The sequence below is a fragment of the Panulirus ornatus genome, chromosome 26 (genome assembly GCF_036320965.1).
Source record: "Panulirus ornatus isolate Po-2019 chromosome 26, ASM3632096v1, whole genome shotgun sequence".
Lineage (NCBI taxonomy): Eukaryota > Metazoa > Arthropoda > Malacostraca > Decapoda > Palinuridae > Panulirus > Panulirus ornatus.
Genome location: NC_092249.1, coordinates 3,216,035 through 3,239,410, shown reverse-complemented (window position 1 = coordinate 3,239,410; position 23,376 = coordinate 3,216,035). Strand labels below are relative to the sequence as shown.

At 41.7% G+C, this 23,376-nt stretch overlaps 1 protein-coding gene across 6 annotated transcripts in view; it reads right to left on the bottom strand.

Annotated features, from left to right (window-relative positions):
• Positions 1-23,376, bottom strand: part of LOC139757403 (homeobox protein PKNOX1-like) — a 546,893-nt gene that overhangs the window by 405,454 nt on the left and 118,063 nt on the right. Inside the window, exon 1 of one of the 6 annotated variants that reach the window (XM_071677849.1) lies at positions 2,252-2,270. The exons of the other annotated variants lie outside the window; for them this stretch is intronic. The gene's annotated coding sequence lies outside the window, so the exon portion shown is untranslated. Of the gene's footprint in view, positions 1-2,251; positions 2,271-23,376 lie in introns of those variants that run through there. 6 annotated transcript variants of the gene reach the window in all.

Genomic DNA, 23,376 nt, shown 5'->3' with positions numbered 1-23,376 from the left:
TGACCGTGGCGCATATAAAGCAGAGAGAAGGCTAAAGCTGCTATGGGAACGTGAAATCAACACCACAAACAGAACATATATATAAATAGGGGTATGATATAAAAAATAGGGGTCAGGAATAAATAGGGTTCGAAATAGGGTTAGTAAATGGATAATAAATGACCCACTGACCTCTAATAAGGTTATTTGACCTGATAAAAGAATAATAAATTGATTTCGTCAAATGTATTGATACACTTAAGACCAGATGTAATCATCTAGACTCTTCTTCTGGTAGTTTATGATTACAATTAAAGGAATTAATCAACGTAATGTTATCAAATTCCACAACATCTCTATACTAACGCGAAAGTTTATAATTTCTGTCTTACCCGACTGTTTCTAGTTACTGAATACCTTATTTCTGGCTGCGTGTCGACATTACGTTCTTTTCAAATTTTACGTGTAATTCAAAAACTTTTTTTTCCCTTCATTTCGTTTCGACGGAGTGAAAAAAAAAAAACTTTCGTTTCTTTACGATTTCCCTTAAATGAATTATTTCTAAGTTTTATTTATATCAATCATGTTCTATTTTCTGTACATTCTCAAACCTATTTTGGGGTTCTGGGTAACTGAACAGAGCTGGACAGTGTCTCTTACTCAATACGTCGTTTTGCTAGCGAGCTAAGTAGAGCTAATTTGGTGTGTGATGTATTTTGGAGATAGATTCACGGAAAAAGCCTCCTCAGGGTGCTTGTTTGTTCAACATCATCAGCTCGTCTCTGTACATTAAGCGTGCAGATCCTGGCTGATAACTTCGTGCATTCATTTCTTGTTCAGCCTCCCTGCGAAAGGGATTTTCCCCCCAAAAAAACTTATTTTAGTGCTTCATTTCTTCATTATCTTTTTTTTCATATTTCAGTTTACGTTGTAGTTCATTCGCAACATCTTGAGCCTGATGGAAGGAAAGTGAGAAGCGAAACGCTTTATGGAGCTGTGGTACCGAATGGTGGACGCGGCCAGTTTCCTGAGCGCTGCAGGATCCAGTTACCACGCAAAAGTGGCGGGGTTCGATTCCTTGCTATTGGAAGGCATCATGCGATAAATATATATATATATATATATATATATATATATATATATATATATATATATATATATATATATATATATATATAAAGAGTTAGTTGAACCCATCATTGCATGGTATTGGCCCATCGAGAACAATATCCTGCCTTATTCAGCGATCCACACATTCAACATTCTCGGAAACCAGAGCAAATCCGACACAAATGACCACCGCCATCCACCACATTACCACAATAACAAAACGACGGATCTATTACATTTGCCACATGCGATGCGGTAATGCCCCAAGTAAAACCGAAGATGGGCTGATGGAATCAATATACGTGCATAAAGGTTAAATGATTATCTCTCTCTCTCTCTCTCTCTCTCTCTCTCTCTATATATATATATATATATATATATATATATATATCACATAATGCCCTCCAACAGCAAGGATTCGAACCCCGCAACTTTTGCGTGGTAGCTAGGAACGCAAAAGGTACGGGTTCGAATCACTGCCAATGGAGAACATTATGCGTTTCTATGAAAAGTGCGCTTTCATATGTACTATATATATATATATAACAAATTCAAACATGTGGAACGAACGAGTAACTTTCACAAAATTACCTAGGTAATGTTGGCAAACTGAAGCGAATATCAAAGTAACCTAAGTGTAAATTAACATGACTTTTAACCTGATTTACATTAACCCAACCTAAATGTAGGAGAGGGAATGCTATAGATATACACTTCCTTCTATTAACGTCATATATAAAGTGATTCAGTGATGGGGTAACAGGATAAGTGTTGCAACGGAAGGCTGATGTACTGTTGGCGATGGTGGTTGGTGATGGTGATGGATGGAGGTGTTGGTGAAGACGGAGGGAAGCCATGCTGATATTGGTGATGGAGATGACTGATGGGGAAATGGGGGAGCCCGGTGGTGGTTGACGAGTGTTGGTGATGGGGTGAACTAGTCTCCATCGTGAGTGGCAGTGGTGGTGATAGCGCTGGTGATGGAGTGTTTGGGGATGATGGTGGCGTGCCAATGGTGGAGATAGGCCTGTGGGCTGTGTGGTGGCACCAGGGTGATGAGGTACCAGCCCTTACAACATAAAGCAAATTACCCACAATCACAGGAAGAAGTCCAGAGAGAGAGAGAGAGAGAGAGAGAGAGAGAGAGAGAGAGAGACGCTACCTTCAAAGAAGCAGCAATACACCACACTGGTCCCCACACACAGACACAGTGTGACTTCGCTGACGTATGAGAAGGCAAGACTGTTTCACCACACCGACGCCTCGAATCTTCACCTCCAGTTCCCGTTACTCACCTGTGAAGAGATAAAGAAATTAACTTACTCATACTTTACTCACAACACTTACTCATAGGGAAGTTTACTCATACTTTACTCACAACGTTCACCAGTAAGGAAACAGAAGTTCCCTTACTTGATAATTTACTCACACCACTTACTCACCATTTAGGAAACAGAAGTTACTCACGCTTGTTTACTCACCATTTAAGATATACAGAAAATACCTTAATTAAATTCTATTCCCCCTTTACTAACTCATATGTGAAAAGGTTACCTTACTTACACATCACTTACATTCTAAGTACAAACGTCAACATTGACTACTTCTTTTAGGAGATAAATGTTTCTGATAAACACACGGTAACTAAATTATCAAATGAAAATAAATCGGTTATCATTTACCTCTACCAACGAATGCGTAAAACGAATGATAAATGGCTTTGAATACATCCAACATACACTAATAACTGGTACTGTTTACGTGAAATTGACAAGGAATGTCGACTACCATTGTAACATTCCAATAATAAGAGTGAAAAAAAATAATAATAACGGGAATATTGAATCAATTTCAACGCTAGAAATGTTGCGTGATAATATACTACACATGTGAATCCCAAAGTGCAGATGAGTTCTTGTGTGTGTGTGGAGGGGGGGAGGAGAGAAGTCCCTCTCCCTCATTATAACTAAGTCACAAAGGGAGACAAAACCCCTCATTCCTCACTACACACTTAAGAAGCCCAAACGTAAGTGGTGTTCACTTGGTGCGTCACTTAAAACCCAACATAAACCTGGCTAAAAAAAACAACATAAACCTGGCTAAAAACCCGGTTTTATTTTTTTTTAAGTCGTCTCGATTTCGTGTTACATTTAAGTATCGCCTGGACACCTTACTTACAAGAAAAGTGTTGCCACTTACAAGTAAAAAGTGTCGCTCATTTAAACGGTTGTGAAGGGTATATATATATATATATATATATATATATATATATATATATATATATATATATATATATATATATATATATAATCAAGGCCATGAAAAGATACTTAACTCTGTGCTCAGCTAAACTTGGGTTTAAGTGTTTACAGTGGAGTAGACCGGGGAGAGGAGAGGGTGGGGAGATGGGGAGAGGGAAGGAGGGGGGAGATGGAGGAGATAGGAGGAGACGGGGAAGGGGAGGAGGAGGAGGGTGGGGTGGGCGTCTCGTAAACCCCGCCAAATTCAAATTGAAGTTTCCTTGATTGTTCTTTTAGAGCCGAGAGAAAGACGTATCCTCCCCCACCCCCAACGCGCCCCACTCCCCCAACACCCCCGGTCTAAAATTGGTCCCGGACACGGGATTGTGACCCTTGCTCGGCCCTGACGTAAGGTCCACGGGCCCAAGGGGATGACTGAGTAAACTGAGAAGCGTTTTCTCAACATATTTTAAAATCATGATTGCCAAGATTTGGCAGGGAGCACGAGAGTAGGGGGGGGAGGGGGAGGAAGGGGGGAGAAGGGGGAGAGAGAGGGAGGGGGGGAGACGAGGAGGAGGAGGAGGGGGTGGGGGTGGTTTTGTACGCCCTTTTTGTTCGGTGGGTTAATGCTCCCTCTCTCTCTCTCTCTCTCTCTCTCTCTCTCTCTCTCTCTCTCTCTCTCTCTCTCTCCCCAACCCTCCTCCTCCCCACCCCCCACACACACACACACCCTTTACCTACTCCCAGTGCCAGATGGCTTTTAAATCTTCAACAATTCTCTTTTTTTTTCTCCCTGTGCCACTAATATCTTTTTCTGTATTGTAACTTCGTGATGGCTCTACGAGAGGACTGAATGAGCTTCTCACACAGATATACGTGTAAATGTCTTTTTCAAAAATCATATACGTCATTCCTTGAGAAAGTGCTTTAATGGACAACGCACGAATCCGTGTCTCTATCAATGTAATCAAAAATAGTTCACACAATCAAATTCTGGGATAGAAATACAATTAACCGTATGCCTCACATACACACACACACACACACACACACACACACAAACATTATATATATATATATATATATATATATATATATATATATATATATATATATATATATATATATATATAACATCTTATTTCTAATGGCACAAAAACTATGACCCACACATACAAGGAATACTTTTAAAGCCAAACTCGTTTAAACTGATAATAAACTTTAATGTCAATTTTATGAGTGTTATTAAGACAACATAAAACTCGCGTATAATGTGTTACTTTCTTCTTTATGTGGTCAATGTCCCTCCTTCTACGTCAGCGGATGAATGTACTGAGTGATTACCGTTCGTGATTACAATTCGTGATTACAGCTCGTGGTTACAATTCGTGATTACAATTCGTGGTTACTGTTTGCGTGTTACGGGGAGATGGAGTTTTACACTCTTGTTGCCCCCTGTCTCCTATCCTTGTATAATATATATATATATATATATATATATATATATATATATATATATATATATATATATATATATATATATAATGCCTTAACTCCTTCGTATGCATGCATACACACACACACACACACACACACGGCCACGAAGGGAGGATGAACACCTGGGTTGGGTGTGGGCCGACTTCCACCCATCCGCGATTCGAACCCACGCGGTTCCGACCCTGGGCAGGCCCGTGCTGACTCATGGTCAATAACGCTACACTACGGAGGCCCGTACTCAATTGTAGGCTTGTGTTCAATCTCTCTGTCTGTCTGTCTGTCTGTCTGTCTTCCTGTCTATCTCTGTCCTGTGAATCTGTTATGTACGTATGTTCTGTCTGTGTGACTGTCCTATTCGTCTGTACGTGTTTATCCTGTTTGTCTGTACGTCTGCATGTGTGCTGTGTCTATCTAGCTCTGTCTGTGTCTCTGCATTTTTGTCTGTGCATCAAAAACTGTGACTAGCATTCATGTTTATCCTTCGTACCCTTTACTGTTTGTCTGTATGGGTCTGTGTGTGTGCGTGTGTCTGTGCATAGTCATCTGAATGTATACTATGTCAGTGCATGTGTCTGTTTCTGTGACGAACTGTGTTGGTATGTCTTTCTGTCTTGAACATCTAATGACCGTATGGGCATGACTGGGAACAACATGCCTTGTCTGGGAATCTATATCGTATCTGTGAATGTCTATATATACAGTGAATGGGAATCTATACCATATCTATAGCGTATCTAGGAATCTATACCACGTCTGGGAATCTATACCAATCCATATTTCGCCATGTCTATGTTACTTTTCACACCACAAGAGTTTCTATTTTCCTCGCTCTTTACTAACCAAACATTCCCCTCCCACTCTCCGTTTTCTTTTCCCTGGCAAATATTACTGTGAATTTTCCGCAATGCTGTTATCAAGTGGCTATGTCTGAAGTCTATTACCTCCATAATTTAATTCTTAACTAACAGCCACGACATAACCGCTGCATATAATGATTCTATTAATGTTGCAGATAGCCAAGTATTTTTCTCATTAACAGTTTCGTAAATTTTTTTCTTTTCTTTCAAAGTTACTGCAGCGGTACCTGAAGTAATTGGACGAATTGTTGATGCAGTTGTAATGAACTAATTCTGTATAGTATGAGTAATTTCTTCTCTTCATTATACGTACAATTTATTGTTAAGTTTACCTCTCCTCCTTTATTACTATTTATGACATGGTTCTCACCTTTATCATTACTATAGCCATCTGTATAAAGATAATTATAGTTATTATCATTATTATCGATACGATTATTATTATTATCATTAATATCAATATTATCGATACGATTATTATTATTATCATCATTAATATCATTATTATCGATACGATTATTATTATCATTAATATCATTATTATTATTATCATCATTATTATCATTATTATTATCATCATTATCATTATTATCATCATTAATCTTATCATTATCATCATAATAATCATTATAACAAGGGTTATGCTGAAAATAACATAATTATGATAAAATCGTGTTATCTTTCATACTCTGTTTATAACGAGCATAAATTATTCGCATAATTCACACTTTTGGACGTAGTAACTATCATACAATCAATTCACTTGTTACATGTTGTATAGTTTTAGAATCATGATGACCTGGGAAAGGTGTTCTAGTACCTCGAATGGTGATTATAATCCGACAATTACGGTGTTAATTACCCTGGCAGCCAATGAGATTAAAGCCCAAATAACCATCCATTTCTAAGTACTTCCTTCAAAGTCTAAAGATCCAACACAAAATGAAAGAAATTCTTTATTGAATGATTTTGATATTCACATTTTTCGAGTCTGTGAACGTATCCACATGACTATAACATCAAAAATTATAAAACACCAACAGACAGGATTATTGGCCTGCATTAAAACCTTACTCATAAAACAGTCTGTAAATGATTTACACATTTAACTTGTAAATTCTATGCCTCATGCAACTTTGTAAAAAAAAAAATGCAATCATACAGCAGTCTTAAAACGGCGTAACCATACATGTGTGTAAATGACATCATAAAAGTCTGTAAATGACTTCACTATAAAAGTCTGTAAACAGCATCATCAAATACGTACTTAAATAGATTCGTCGTAAAAGTTTTCATGTGGCTAACGCACGCGTTTGTAAATGGCCTCAGCATACAGCGTCTGTAAATGGCCTCAGCATACAGCGTCTGTAAATGGCTAACTCACGCGTTTGTAAATGGCCTCAGCATACAGCGTCTGTAAATGGCCTCAGCATACAGCGTCTGTAAATGGCCTCAGCATACAGCATCTGTAAATGGCCTCAGCATACAGCATCTGTAAATGGCCTCAGCATACAGCATCTGTAAATGGCCTCAGCATACAGCATCTGTAAATGGCCTCAGCATACAGCATCTGTAAATGGCCTCAGCATACAGCATCTGTAAATGGCCTCAGCATACAGCACCTGTAAATGGCCTCAGCATACAGCATCTGTAAATGGCCTCAGCATACAGCATCTGTAAATGGCCTCAGCATACAGCATCTGTAAATGGCCTCAGCATACAAGTGTGAATGTTATCATCCCACGAGTTTTCAAATGGACATCAGACTGGTTGTGGCTGGACATCAGAACGACTGGTGGCCGAGCTGGACATCAGAGGAGCGCTGAAGCTTGTGCCAGACATCCAAGCACATGTTTACATCTGTCCAATTAGTCAAATTCATTTACCTCTTTGTCACCGTCCTACCAACACTCTCCTCCCATGTTCTATGCCCGCTGTTCTCTCCTCCAACTCTCATCTTTATTGCCACTTTCCCTCTCCCTTCCTTGCTTTCCTTCTCTCTCTCTCTCTCTCTCTCTCTCTCTCTCTCTCTCTCTCTCTCTCTCTCTCTCTCTCTCTCTCCTCTTACTTACGACGTCTTAAAAGTCTTTAGTTTTCCTAATGTCCCTCACACCCTTCTTCCTCCACATCATCCTCGCCCACGACACACTTCCTCCACTTTACTCATTCTACCCACCATACCCACTCACCCATCTCCGGGTCAAGCCAGCCAGCGAGTGAGTGTGTGTGACACTACGTCGTTGCTATAGTGGCCCTTAAGTAAGACCCACTTAAGGCCCTGCTCAGCGGTAAGACCAGAACTTTACACTTTAGCCTGTGTGATGGCGGCACACACTCCAACACACTCAAGAGCACGTAAACACACACTTATACTTCAGTTTAGGGTTAAACACTCGCTAACACTCTCACAGCCATAAACACACTTATACTTCAGCTAGTATTAAAGTATCCACCAAGACACACACAGCCATAAACACACTTATACTTCACCAGTCAAGAAAGTTCTGTGGAATATTTTCACCTACTTCAACACACTCACCCTTCACGTACTACACAAGCACTTATCATCACACTAACCACCACAAACATATTTCAAACAGTATGAGGAGCCCTCACTAACACCCTTACGGGGCAGTAAACACACACACACACACACACACACCAACTTCAGCTGGAACACAAGCTCTGTGCAACACCGCAAAGTACCTTCCACCACTTGGTCTCCTAAATGATTCTAGACTGCAACACAATGATTCAAACTCTAATGCAATCCAATTCAGTGCTTTGGCCTTCACACAGACCCCCCCACAGAGACAAACAGACGAAGCAAGTGAGGATCACACATACACACAAACACACACACCCTTGCACTTCGCAGGGCATAATAATAATAGCTATAAAAAGAATAAGATCATTAAAAAAAACTAAAACGGGTTATACACTGTCCAAAAGTTTCGGCAAGTGTTTAGTCTGGTCGTTAAGCCACTACCCTAAATTTAAAGAGCCATTCATAAACAAAATTTTCAATACAGTATTTCAGGGCATATTTACAATCGCGTTAAAATATACTGTTAACATAGTCTATCAGGGGGATATATATAAGGGGCCGCTACCCCCCCTTAAAAAAAAAGGGGAAATATCAAGGTCCACTTCACAAATCAATGCTGATCTGGGGAGTGTTGGAGAGGGAGTGTTGGAGGAGTAAGTGTTGGAGGAAGACGCGGTTGAAAGACCTTGTCGATAAACTCTCTCTCACAACAGACCCTCCAATCCGTCTCTTACAATACATAGATATACATAACGAAATATTCGACTTTCCCTTTGAAATCAAACCCTTCAAAATCTACCTCGGCCAAAACGACAATGAAAGCAGTTAGTGAAGGAGTGGGGGGGGTGTGTGGTGGAGGGGGGGGGAGAGGGGGGGGGCATCTTTACATGTTATCCCACTTTAAAAGTCTTTATTACAGGATATAAAACTTGGACAAATATACATACTCATTGAGAGGCACGAGGCTAGCTCCAACGTAATCCTGGCCGGCCGCGGGCAATTATAGCACTTACGGCCGAGGGAGAATAAGGGCGGAAACAGCGCAAGAAGGGAGATAAATTTCATCAGAGAAGGGACAATTACGTTGCATTTAGATCAAACGAGTTGAGGGGGGGTGTTGGGTTGGGTGGGTGGGGTTGCCGGTGATGCTTTTAAATACACACCCCCTTTTCTTTATCGCTCACACGCTGCTGACACCCGTTCACATCTGTACGTCTGCGTCTTCCTCTTCGTTATGTGCTTTGTATTACGATGGCCAACAGGCCAGCACTGAAAGGGGGAGGTGGGAGGACACGAAAAAAAATAGAGAGAGAGAGAGAGAGAGAGGGGGAAAATGAAGGGGAGAAAATGAAAGGAGGAGTGCCCGCTGTGAACACCCACGCGAGAATAAACAAGAAGGGGAAAATTCACCCCTTCCTTCCCCCCCTTCATCGCGGACAGACGCGCCCTTCTGATGGGAAGGGATATCCCCCCCCCTACCCTGAAAAACCCGAACCACCCTCCCTCCCTAGCTACAATGAGCACAATTATACACGTTTTGCTTACTTGAAAACCCCCCCGCCATTGTTAACGAGAGGCGGGGGGGTGTGTCCCCTCTTCTCCCCCCCCTCCCCCCAGCCCCCCTTGCTGAGGAAAAAGGGGTCAACCTCTTCACCGAGACACAGCAACTCGCTAGGCGTTGCCTAAATCCAGGCCAGAGACGAGGAGGGAATGGGGGTGGTGTCTGTCTTTAACAGGGCATCCTAGTCCTCCTTTGTTTTACCCCCCTCACTTCCTCCTTAAGCCAAGGCCTAGCTAAGGAAAGACTATGTTGTCCTCTTCCTTCACCCCTGCGTTAACCCTCTGAAGTGGTAGTAGTCGTTCACTTGAACCATCAAGTCGGGCTCTGTTTTAAGTCGTGCGAGGCGCTATGTTATTGTGGAAGCTCTGTTAGTCTCGCAAGCGCTTTGATGAGGAGAGAACATAACCCTAGGGGTTGGGGGTGGGGGTGGGGGGGGGGGTAGGGGAGTTGGGGGGGGGGGGGGGGGAGAGAAGCGAGTAGTAGTAACAAGGAATGCCTTCTTTGCTCAAGGTGCTTGTTAGGCAAAGGAGGCGCCCAAGGAGTGACAGAAAGCTCCTTTGTCGATCAAAAAAGGAAACGACCCAGTTGGCGACAAAGGGCGCTTTGTTAGTGAAATAAGACACTGGTAATTAGAGCAAGCGATATGTAAATGGTCGTACAAGGAGGAGTTGGAGGAAGGGGAGAGAGAGAGAGAGAGAGAGAGAGAGAGAGAGAGAGAGAGAGAGAGAGAGAGAGAGAGAGAGAGAGAGGAGAGGCAGTTCTCCAAGCAATGGCAAACTACCAGTTAGGTGTAACTGCTTGTTCCAGGGTGTTCGTGGGGTATTCATGTTCATGGATAAATTATCCTCACCAAAAGACGAGGTTAGGTTTCCTACCCCACTGGGAGAAAATCTGTTATCTTCACTGGATGAAATAGTGGGCAGAATACATCGCATGATATCCTAAAAACGATATAGCTAGATTACAGATGATATTGATACTGTATTAATACATCAGAATGAATCTATTAATCACTGTAACGAAGATACATGAACTTCCATTCACTGTACTCTTTAAGTTAACAGTAAACCCACATTGAACTAAACATCTTTACATTATGTATGTATTACACTTATCAACACTTTACACGTTTACATTTACATCTGAGGTTTTAATTTAATGGCAAATAAATGTTGCTAACAAGAGCACCAAACAGAGCAACCTAACTCACACACACACACACACACACACACACACACACACACACACACACACACACAACACACACTCTACTTCATCTCTCAATCCACACAAACAATCAAGAGTATTTGATCACGACAGAATCGCCTCATTTGTAGCCTACGCTTGAAGTATCAGGGCCAATACAAAACACAAGAGGCCAAAACAAAGCACAATACACCCACACACACACACACACACACACCCTCTCACGCATAACACTACGGGAGTTTCTAATAGCGAGCAATTAACACGCAGATTGATTTAGATTTTTATCCGTCGGGGAAGGAGAGAGAGAGAGAGAGAGAGAGAGAGAGAGAAGCACCCACCCGACTATTGTGCTCAAAGAACAAATTACTTCAGCCACTTCCCGAACACACTTCACACTTCCGCACTCTGTGAAGGGATTTCCTCAACACCTCTCCCAAAATATAAACGATCCACTTAGAAAAGAAATATATATATAAACACGAAAGACAGGCCATAAGATATACATATACATATATGTATATAAAAAAGCGACAATAAGAATATATAAAAAGCAAGCGAAAAAATCCCCCCCCCCCCCACCCACCCAAGTGGAGTATAATCAGCAATAACCTTCAATGATAGATACAATTTCGTTTCTATTTTTCCCCCAAGACTCACCCAAGGCCCCCCCACACACATCCTAGAGAGCACCCTAAGGTGATTTGAATAATAGCGTTTCATTGTAGCCCCTGAATTTATTTCGCGATTGGGCGACGATGCATAGGGGGGGAGGGGGATGATAGGGATGGGGGGCTGCTGGAAGGGGATTGGAGGATTGGGAGTGGATTGGTGAGAGTGGTGGGTACGGGGAGATGAGGAACAAGAGATGGGGAGAGGAGAGGAGAGAGGAGGGTGTGTGTGTGTGTGTGTGTGTGTGTGTGTGTGTGTGTGTTGGTGAAGGTGTTGGCTGTGCTGAAGATGAATATGAAAGAAGAGATTTTTTGGGTCGAGAAGGGAAAAGGGGTGTAGAGATGACTTCAAAGAAAAGGAAAAGAGAGAGAGAGAGAGAGAGAGAGAGAGAGAGAGAGAGAGAGAGAGAGAGAGAGAGAGAGAGAGAATGTGTGCTTCAGAGGAAGACGGAACGGAAGGGGGAAAAATTAAAGAAAGAGGCAAACGTATGTATGTGTAAGAGAGAGAGAGAGAGAGAGAGAGAGAGAGAGAGAGAGAGAGAGAGAGAGAGAGAGAGTGGAAAAGATAACAAGACAGGAGGTTGGGGTGTGTGTGTGTGTGTGTGTGTGTGTGTGTGTGTGTGAGGCGAGTGAACATTTCTTAAAGGGAGAAATTACACCACTGCAATATGGAACGGGACGCAGGACAGTACAAAACTACACGAGATGATTAGGGAGATGGAAGAGAGGGGTGTGAAGATTATACGAAGGCGAGAGAGAGAGAGAGAGAGAAAAAAAGGAGGATATTAAGGAGATGGAGAGAAAGAAAAGATGGAGGAACAGAGAGAAAAAAAAAAAGGCTAGTGGAATAAAAAGCGATGGAGGATGATACAGACGCACAATATATAAATATTTATATACATAACAAAAAAGCGGTCGAGGGCATAGGCAGGGGTGTGAAGATTAGCCGGGAAAAGGGGGAGCAAGAAGATTGGTATCGGGGTATGAGGAGAGGGGAGGAAAGATTAGGAAGGGGGTGTCGGTGAGTGGGGAGAGGCAGAGGGGAGAGAGAGAGAGAGAGAGAGAGAGAGAGAGAGAGAGAGAGAGAGAGAGAGAGAGAGAGAGAGGTGCAGTCCAGACAGGAGTGAGTGAGTGAGTGAGTGAGGGAGGGGAATTAAACAAATGAGGGATAGAGACACAGGAGGTTGGGAACACCAGATCATACGGGGATAAACAACGGTAAACCACACATATGCAGCGCAAGCAATAACCAAACGTAAACACAATGAAAATCAACAAAAACAAAACTTTTACAAAGACAAGGAAATAAATGGTATGAAGTTTACGAAGTACAGGACACTGATGAGAGATACAAGCTGACATAAACATAGCTAAAGAAATTAACAACAAATGTAACTAAATAATCTAATGTATGACAGATAATATAACTGATGATAGATGGGAGATAAGCTAACAGTAGACTGATGAAGAATAAATAACAAGAGAAGGAAATAACAAAAAGGACAGACGAAGGAATAAGTTGATGAAGGAAGGGAGTAAGCCGAGATAAAGACAGCTTGAGATATAAACTGATAAGAAAAAGATAAAAGCAAGCATAAAGACAGCTTGAAGAGATTAACACACGGGGAACGAGAAAGACAGCTATGAGGAACGCGAGAACCACACGCGAACGGGTAACAGGAAGAAAGAGAGAGAGAGACACCAGCAGAAGAGAAAGAGAGAAAAAGACGCGAATGGCCAACAGGAAGAGAGAGACAGAGAGACACCAGCAGGAGAGAAAGAGAGAATAATACGCGAATGGCTAACAGGAAGAGAGACAGAGAGAGAGAGACACCAGCAGGAGAGAAAGAAAGAGAAAGAGAGAAAGAGATCCTATAAAACACGCTAGAGAAAGGGTTCAGGACGCCATAAGTGGCTGGCCAAATAATGACAGTGCCCTCAAATGTGGCGAGCAACGGGGGCTAGAAGAACAACATGGTAGAGGACAACATGGAACCTATGGTGCGCAAAAGGCAAAATGCGATAGCGGATTGACGCATGAGAGTCGAGAACGTATGAGAAGGAGGGAATAACAATATAAATATATACATATATGATGATATATGGCAGGTATTATGCCTTGGGAAGAGATTAGCATGTGTGGCATCACAAATGACGACATGGTATACTATATACAGTGTATGATGATATACATAGCAATTTGTCATGTCTGGAAAGGAAATTAACATGTATGGCATTATACATACTGCATATCACAACTTGGCATAATACATAAGATAAAAATTGGCATCACAAATGAGAAACTATCAAAAACATATGGTAAAATATATACATATGCCCAAGGATGGCCATAGACGTGAGACAGAATGCCAAAAAAAAAACACACTTGAAAATAAATTCAAACATTGTAAGTAATTCCAAGATTATGTATACAGCGAAGAATTACCTTAGAAAAATATATACACCAGAGTGTCAACAAAATAGCAAGAAGTGCAGCATTGGATAAAGCAGCGAGAACAGAAATAGGGTACATATTTTCTAATACAAAGAGATTACCTGGCAAGGGAAGGTATAAATAGATGGGATAAGTAAAAAGGGGCTGGAATAGGGCCACAGAAAATGAGATGGGAGGCCATGGCACAGGACGGGGCAACGGGGTTAGAGAAGGTATTCGTAATTAAGATTCATCATTAAAATTTCCGAGCCGATATATATATATATATATATATATATATATATATATATAACTAATCATTTACTGTTAGCACACATCCTCTATCTAAATGAGCCTTCTATTTTACTATCCTTTCACTATCTACATAGGATAAGGCTGCAGAAGACTAATTTCTATTCTCCAGCAGATAACCTCGTCATAGACCATCAGGTCTTCTGTTATCTGTCCTTCCCATGTACTGTCCTCCAGCAGATAACCTCGTCATAGACCATCAGGTCTTCTGTTATCTGTCCTTCCCATGTACTGTCCTCTAGCAGATAACCTGGTCATAGACCATCAGGTCTCCTGTTATCTGTCCTTCCCATGTACTGTACTCCAGCAGATAACCTGGTCATAGACCATCAGGTCTTGTGTTATCTGTTCTTCCCATGTACTGTACTCCAGCAGATAACCTCGTCATAGACCATCAAATCTTCTGTCACCTCTCTCGCTCATGTACTCCCACGTACGTACATCACATAACCCATCACCTACAGAACATTGGCGTGGGTACATTTCTTCCATTGTGATCTTGCATTACAACCCCTCGGGGCGTGATCAAGACACGTTTTGTGATAAAGTGCCCTGAAGTCGGGTCGTATACCTGTGTGTAAAGAAGTGACTTGGTGGTATTAGAGGAATGGACAGATGGCTGTACAATCTGAGTTAAGGACACCGTGAATGTGGAAGTCAGACACAGGTTAGGATGGTAGAGAGATAGATAGATAGAAAGATAGATAGATAGATAGATAGATAGATAGAGAGAGAGAGAGAGAGAGAGAGAGAGAGACAGAAGCACAATCTGAGTTAAAGACACCGTGAATGTGGAAGTCAAACACAGGTTAGGATGGCAGAGAGAGAGATAGATAGATAGATAGATAGATAGATAGATAGATAGATAGATAGATAGAGAGAGAGAGAGAGAGAGAGAGAGAGAGAGAGAGAGAGAGAGAGAGTCAAACACAGGTTAGGATGGTAGAGAGATAGACATACAGATAGATAGATAGATAGATAGATAGAGAGAGAGAGAGAGAGAGAGAGAGAGAGAGAGAGAGAGAGAGAGAGAGAGAGAGAGAGTTCAAGAAACTGGAGGCTCCCTCTTTACGAGTGTAGAACTCCCTTCCTTGCACTCACAGAGAGAGAGAGAGAGAGAGAGAGAGAGAGAGAGAGAGAGAGAGAGAGAGAGAGAGAGAGAGAGAGAGGATATGCGCCCTTCTCGCCTTTAAAGAAAAGAAGGAAAGTTGACTCCATTCAATCACATAAAGAGGGAAGTTAGAGCAGTATATATACCAAGCAAAAACGCTCCGCAGAGAATTCCAACGCCGGTGTTTTACCGGCAAAAGAAATTCGAAGAATGAGCATTACTTTAACGCCAATTACAATGTAATCAATTCTTTTCCTTCGCAGAAAAAATTTATGAATTCGGACAGATTCGAATGTAATTCTTCGAACATGTCAGAATCAAAATGATTTTTTTCTGTTACATATAATAATCCTGTAACTTCTTTAACATCCCATCTTTCGTATTACTAAGTTACACACCGTCTGCTGTAACTGTAAATACTCTGAGCACGACGGTACGACCAATGAACATAACGGTACGACCCTTTGAACACGACGGTACGACCAATGAACACAACGGTACGACCCTTTGAGCACGACGGTACGAACCGATGAACACAACGGTACGACCCTTTGAACACGACGGTACGACCAATGAACACAACGGTACGACCCTTTGAACACGACGGTACGACCAATGAACACATCGGTACGACCCTTTGAGCACGACGGTACGAACCGATGAACACAACGGTACGACCCTTTGAACAAGACGGTACGACCAATGAACACAACGGTACGACCCTTTGAGCACGACGGTACTTCTCTTGGGTATATATATATATATATATATATATATATATATATATATATATATATATATATATATATATTCCTGTGTGTGTGTGTGTGTGTGTGTGTGTATTCAGCTTGATAAAATATAAAAGTGATAGTATATCAAGGGGGGGAAAGAAAAACAGACCTCATATAGGAAGGCATATATCACCATGATATATGGGACAGACACCAGTTAAACAGTGATAAGAATTATAAACGGCGTATCTTCTGTAATAACAATTATCTATCCATTAAAAGGACAATGCATTAAGGAACAAAGAACACTCAGAAAGAGATATATATATACACACACACACACACACACACCCCTCTACGTCACTCGTAATAATAACGCGTGACATAAAATTCAAGAACCGGAAGCATTGTTTCAATGATATATGTAACGTAACAATTATAATGCGTAACGCTATTAATGGGTATCTGTAATAATAGCTGTTGTGGTGAGGTCATCCAAACCAGAGATTGGCAGATAACGTGTATGATACAGGAGATGGCTGAAGTCTGGAGATCTATTAATACAGCTGTATCAAAATCACTACAGCTGTATTAAAATCACTACAGCTGTATTAAAATGACGGGTGAAATTTCCACTCCATGCTTCATTCTTCACGTGTGTATAACTTGAAAAAAACAAGGCAAGAGCACACAGATGTAATGATCATACACACACAGACACACGGACGAAAGAAATATCGCAATATTGTCTATACACTACGTAACGCCCAGGCCATCACACATTCTAGAAGAGATAAGGACACAATTCACATGGAAACGTGGACGATAAAACCAACCAGACATCCAAATAAAGTCCAATTCCGTGTTAAAAGTTCAGCGCCATTTCTCTACACTGGGAGAAGAGTTAACTCATAAAGATTACCGAATTTAAGATACCCTTTCCCCAACTTCACTAAAACTTATATATGTATAAAGTTCCTCCTTTTTTATATATACATATATCTTATATATTTTTTTTTTCATTTTTACGTAAAGTCCACATTCGTCTCTATAACCTTACAGGAGCAGTTGCTGAGCAAGGCTGGAAACTTCTGTTCGGCTCAGCCAAAAAGAACGATATAATACGACTATTTGAACATCATGTAAAGGAACGTTTTTACCCATTAGAACCAAGAACGTTTTTTTTTTTTTTGAAGATGAAATTCCTTTTATAAGATCATACACAGTCACTGGGGATTCAAACTCACAATGCCGTTACACGTATTTCTTATCACGATTATATTAAAAGCCTTTTCCTATCATGTGGTAAGGCGGGTTAGCGTTCCTGAAGCATTCACGGGCCGCCCAGGGGTCGAGGGCATAGGTTCGATTCCTGGATGCGGTAGTCGGTCCACAGGCAATCCAGCTGTTCATCCACACTCTTAGGGAGTTTGGTCGATAAAATGAGTACCTGCCTCAGGCTAGGGGTATATATATATATATATATATATATATATATATATATATATATATATATATATATATATATATATAGAGAGAGAGAGAGAGAGAGAGAGAGAGAGAGAGAGGGGGAAATGGCGTGAGCTGGGGGGGGAACAGAAGGAGTCAACATGATGAGTGGCTGGGGAATAAAGTGTTGGACCTTACGAACCAGACGCTAGCAGGACCATACACCTTACACGACCGGATAAGATGATGAGCTATTGGAACTTTCTGACCCCCCCCCCCCTAAAGGAGGCTGCCTCTGGGGGATGAGGTGGGGGGTTGGGGGTGTTGGTAACCTGACCTTCCCAGAGAGAAAAAGACGACGAAGTGGACTGGGAAAAATACCCATGTAACAAAGGATGATGACGTAACCCTGTACCAAGTGTTTCATATAAAACCACAACATCTGAAAAACCGTCTCGTGACCATTACAACAACGACCAGTGGCGTTTAAAGTCCACGTATTCTTGAAAAAAAAAATGTTTAAGGTCTTGATTGGTCCTAATTACCAAGGTCTTTGCGAGACATTTAGCGTCCTCTCCGTAATAACTGGAAAGCTAATTAAGAAGCCATAATAACCCTAAACTCCACTGTCCCGAAATACCATGTCCAAATTATACTACAAGTCCCGGACTCATTTATTTAGCATTACATTATCATAATTTAGGGAGTTTTGTGTGTGTTTGCCCAGGGTATAAAGCCAGGGTCAAGGGTTAGTTGGATGCCACCTTAAACCACTGGAATCGTCGCAAATCCCACTGGAACTATCATCACTACCACTGGTTATTCTGGGACTATCATCACTACCACTGGTAATTCTGGAATTACCATCACCACCACTGGTAATTCTGGAATTACCATCACCAACATTGGTAACTCTGGAATTATCATCACCACACACACACACACACACACACACCCCTCCGTAACAACCCCACGAATCACAACCACAACACGTCCCTTTGAAACAACCACCAAATCCACAACCATCACCACACGTTCTATTCATACGTATACAACAGTTCCCTACAACATACATAAACAGTATACTTAAGTGTATGGCATACAACACTGGCAACCAAGTATGTTGTTAATACCTACAACACTACGTGACGTACAGTAAATAAATGTTGTATGTATATAGCAAATAATAATAATAATAATAATAATAATAATAATAATAATAATAATAATAATAATAATGATGATGACAATAATAATAATAATAATAATGATAATTATAATAATAAAAAAGAAAGATCTTCATTTGGTTCCTTCTTCTGTTCTCTTTATAAAGTGGTAATACAGGAAGGAAAGATTTTCAGCTCTTGCCCCTCCGGTTCCCCCCCTCCCCCCCTCTACGTCGCCATCTACGACACACACAGGAACTACATGAGTTGTGTACCTCTCTCTCTCTCTCTCTCTCTCTCTCTCTCTCTCTCTCTACACTTTCCACAGCTCATCAAACGCGGACGAAAGAAGACGTAAAGCTTTCTGGAGGTTTGGTTTAAAGCTTATCTGGTGTTGGGAGGTTGATGCTGAGGTTGGTGGAGGTGTGAGGGAGAGAGAGAGAGAGAGAGAGAGAGAGAGAGAGAGAGAGAGAGAGAGAGAGAGAGAGAGAGAGAGAGGTTGTTCAACAGTGAGATCTCCAGGTCAATGCAGAGAGGATGAGGTTGGGAGAGTAATGAGGATAATGAGAGGTTAAATCAGTCAAGCTGAGGTTGGAGATGAGGCAGGAGGAGGAGGTGGTCCTCTGTACACAAGCTAAAGCTGGCAAGAAGCAGGTGGGTGAAGCTGAGGTTGGTAGCAAGCCAAGAGCCAACCCCACCATGAAGGACTTAACCCCAGGAGCGCCAAAGTCTTCCTCAGCTGCCAGCTAAAGCTGATGCTCTTCCCCAGCTAAAGCTGATACTCTTCCTCCAGCTAAAGCTGACACTCTTACCCCCAGCTAAAGCTGATACTCTTTTCCCCCAGCTAAAGCTGATACTCTTCCCCAGCTAAAGCTGATACTCTTCCCCAGCTAAAGCTGATACTCTTTCTCCCAGCTAAAGCTGACACTCTTCCTCCAGCTAAAGCTGACACTCTTCCCCCCAGCTACAGCTGACACTCTTACCCCCAGCTAAAGCTGACACTCTTTCCCCACCTAAGGCGACACTCTTCCTCCAGCTAAAGCTGACACTCTTTCCCCCAGCTGAAGCTGACACTCTTTCCCCCAGCTAAAGCTGACACTCTTCCCCCAGCTAAAGCTGACACTCTTCCCCCAGCTAAAGCTGACACTCTTTCCCCCAGCTAAAGCTGACACTCTTCCCCCAAGCTGAAGCTGATACTCTTCCCTCAGCTAACTACCAGCATGTAAGCTCTCTTAAAGCTAATGGGTAAGCAACTGCCTACTACCCATTACGAAGCCTTTAATGCCCTTAATATAATACTTTAGACCCACCTAAAACATACTGGTGTGTATTTAGGTGTTCCAGTGTGATGTCGTGTGTATAAATACGCATAAACAGAGTTTTAAATACATGTATTTGCATATACTTAATATATATTTCTTCCAAAACGTGCTCAAACATGTAATCCTCACTATATACGTTTATACAGTATATGTATGTATAATTCTCTATTTGTATTGTATGGGCAAAGGGGGGAGGGGGGGTTTTACACTCGGGGGGGGGCCCTCTTGAAAATAGATTAAGATAAGCAATGGTTTCTAGAACAGAACCATGTTATCAAACTGATAACCTCGACCCGTTTTCAGAGGGTCAAGTCAGACACGTGTTCCATACAACCTCCCATGATTATAATGTGTCTATCGAAGGAGTCACCAACCCACACCTCATATTCAAACCTGACTAGACAAAAACCAGTGTGTGTGTGTGTGTGTGTGTGTGTGTGTGTGTGTGTAGGGATGACCCAAATGAAGGAACAAGGGAAGTGAGTGATAAAAGGAGACAGAACAGGAATGGGTAGTTCGAGCTCTTGTTGTTTGGGGTCTTTTACGACTTTCTGTCATTGGCCGTCGTCCAAAATCACTATTTAGTGCTGTTAATTTTGTGTTTCAATTAGGCAGACACACAATTTAACGACTGTCCTTCTTCGTTTTTTGTGTTGCTCATTTTCCTGCCTCTTTATGGAAAAAAAATGGGGGGAGGGGGGTGTCTTGTGTTATCCTGCACACACACACACACACACACACACACACACACACACTAGCCTGTTCTAATATACTCCTCAACTCTTAACGATTCCTTACCTGTTTAACAGTACCTAAACTGTCAAACAGACCCTTAACTATGTCCCTTACCTATCAAACAGCCTCCTGACGATTTAACAACCTCTTCGCCTGTTTAAGAGTATTTAACCTGTCAAAAAGCCCATTAATATATAACAACCCCTTAACCTTCACCTATCTAACAGCCCTCCTACCTAACAGCCTCTTAACGATTTAACAACCCCTCTACTTAAATAACAAGAAGTCAGTCGTGAAAAAAAGATATTACAATCCTTGCTATGTTTGACAGTCCTATACGTGTTTGACAGAAGCTAAACGTAACACAGTCGCTTCATACGTATATCCGCTCCACATCTGTGCCTTTTGCGTTCATTCTCGTACCCACACAGTGGCTATGTCCAGTGGTTTATGCCAAGTGGTGTTCCATCTGTAGTTCCCCAGGCACCCTGGGATGTCACAATCCACGAGCCGAGCCTCAGATATCAAAGTTAGAAGTAGGAATCAACGCCATTTCCCTAAACAAAGTTAGAAATAGAAATTAAATGCCATTGTCCTAAACAGAGTTAGAAATCAAATGACATTTTTTTTTTTCCCTAAAGCCATGACGCCGGGATCAAAAAGCTTTTTAGGTATATAATGGTACAAATGCCTTGACCTCAACGAATGAGAAACACATCAGCTCGGGAAACAGTCATCAAATTAAATATGCCGACATTAACGGGCAAATGCAAATGTCTTTCTATCTATCTTGTGGCGAACTGGTGTTAATTCTCGTAATGTTTTAAATCGCATACATTAAAATTAATGACCCCTGTTTCATTTAGATTGGAACGAAGATATATATACATATATATATATATATATATATATATATGCATATATATGTATATATATGATATTAAATGAATATGACAGTATACACGAGACATATACGACATGATACGAACGAGAGAGTACGGAGTAGACATACTCTACGATATAATACGAACGAGACAGTATACACCAGATATAAGCTGGATATAATATGATAGAGTCAGTATACACTTGAGGTAAGATGAGCGGAGCAATATACACCAGACATACGCTAGATGTAATACACAATATAAGACTACATACATGCTCAATACGAGACAGAACAGAAAGTCTTGAATGCATATCACAATTCTGACCGGAGAATTAAAACCTAGGGAGCATAACAGAGGATATATATATATATATATATATATATATATATATATATATATATATATATATATATATACACACGAGAGCAGCCATAACACAGCACGGGCTAGGGTTAACATAGGCCCCTCAAGCTCTGAGCAAGACTGGGGCTATGAGTCGTGAGCATCACCTCATAATCCTCACTCAGATTCCCTCAATCCTTCCTCATGTTTCCACGCCCCTCCTTGACCCCTCATCTACCCCTACCCCACTATTCCTGACCCAATTCTACCCCCCCTACTACCTCCTCACTCCCTAACAAGCGACGCTCCAAGTCCCTCAACCATAGAGTCTTTTAGAAAGGACTTCCTGAAGCAAATACACTCATCCTTAAAGGAACTCTTATATTCCTCACGTCTTGACTCCTTGGAAGAGAAGGACGTCTTGCATATCTACACCTTCAGCGGAAGAATGAGGAGTCAGTACATTTCAGCAATGCACACGAGGAGAGTTTCCTCCCTCACACAGCTTGTGACAGATGCACAGATATCATGAGGGAGAAAAGGCCAGCGAAATATATCACCTCACCTGAATTCCTCCACTTAAGCGACTTTGAACGTGTTGATCTGACGGGGAAGAAGCAGTGGCTGGCTAGCTGGCAGCGGCCCTTTTGAACTCTCGCGGAAATAAATCCAAATTGTTTTTAATTGTCCAAATGACTCTTGGGTTTTTCATAAGGAGGGGACGTAAGGAGAAGCGGGGTTGCAAGTGTCGGAAGGGACTTTACGTGACACGGCGGGTGCCACGTAAACTTTATACGACACTAGCAAGGGTAAAACACACACACACACACACACACACACACACACACACACACACGTCCTATTTACCATCTCAAACTAAGTACGAAGTTACAGGAAGGGGAGGGTGGCTGGATGTAGGATAGGGCTGGCTAGAGCCCTGGGATAGTGGATCCTTGGAATAGTGGAGCCAAAGGATAGTGGATCACTGGGATAAAGCCCTTGGGATATTCGGTCTTCGGGATAGTGGACCATTGGGATGGTAGATCCCCTTGTATAGAGGCTCTCACAAACGATCTATTGAACCTTTCCAATCCTTACCCAACCTACCAATATCCACCCTCGGTCCTCCCTTCGCATTACCTACCCATCCCTCCCTTAATCACCTCACCAACTCGACTCCCTTCCCCATTCCTTCACTCTCCCATTTACCCTATTCTA